This window comes from Aplysia californica, unplaced genomic scaffold (genome assembly GCF_000002075.1).
Source record: "Aplysia californica isolate F4 #8 unplaced genomic scaffold, AplCal3.0 scaffold00306, whole genome shotgun sequence".
In the NCBI taxonomy this organism is placed as follows: Eukaryota; Metazoa; Mollusca; class Gastropoda; order Aplysiida; family Aplysiidae; genus Aplysia; species Aplysia californica.
The window spans coordinates 323051-323883 of NW_004797576.1; positions in this window are offsets into that span (position 1 = coordinate 323051).

Here is an 833-nt window from a genome sequence, read left to right on the forward strand (position 1 = left end):
AGATAGATAGATAGATAGATAGATAGATAGATAGATAGATAGATAGATAGATAGAGAGATAGATAGATAGAGAGAGAGAGATAGAGAGATAGATAGAGAGATAGAGATAGAGAGAGAGAGAGAAAGAAAAAGATAGAGAGAGAGAGAGAACGGGCGGTTGGCGGGTGCTCTGGTGTAGTTTGCACCTATTCCCCTGTCAAACATAATCTACCGCCCCTATCTCTCCTCCTACGTTTCTTTGTTCGCCACCCTCTTGTAACGCCCCTAACTTTCGACACTACTAAGACCCTTTTGCGACGCAAGAGCCGTAAAACTCTCATTAAGTCTAAAAATAAAAAAGTAGTCGTGCGCAGTGGCAGGGAAAGTGACAGCCAGGGGTCGTAAACTGATGCCCCCGGGGTCCAGATAGATACCCCCCCCTCTCCCTCTCTCTCTCTCTCTCTCTCGTGTCCGCACATTCCATAAACAGTTCCTTATCAAACTGGGCCCGGGTATGGGATCTTTAACTCTTAAGAGATGAAGCGGGCACGTTATATGGTCGCTTTCAAGCACAAGGGGCCAATCCCGAAAAAAATGCTGTTTTAAAAGATAAAATCAAAGGTAACGTTTTTCCCCCTTGTTCAGTTTCTTCAAAAGACAAGGAGAGTTTTCTCTATAACCAAACAAATATACACACCAATGAAACCAAACTTCTCCTGTAGGTAGAGCAATGCCCACTTTTGGTGTAGGTCAAGATTTCTGGAACCCCCGAAATCTGGGTTAGCCTGCTTGTCCTTAACAGTGACCATATATCATGTATTATTACGTCATGAATTATTACGTCATGTATTATT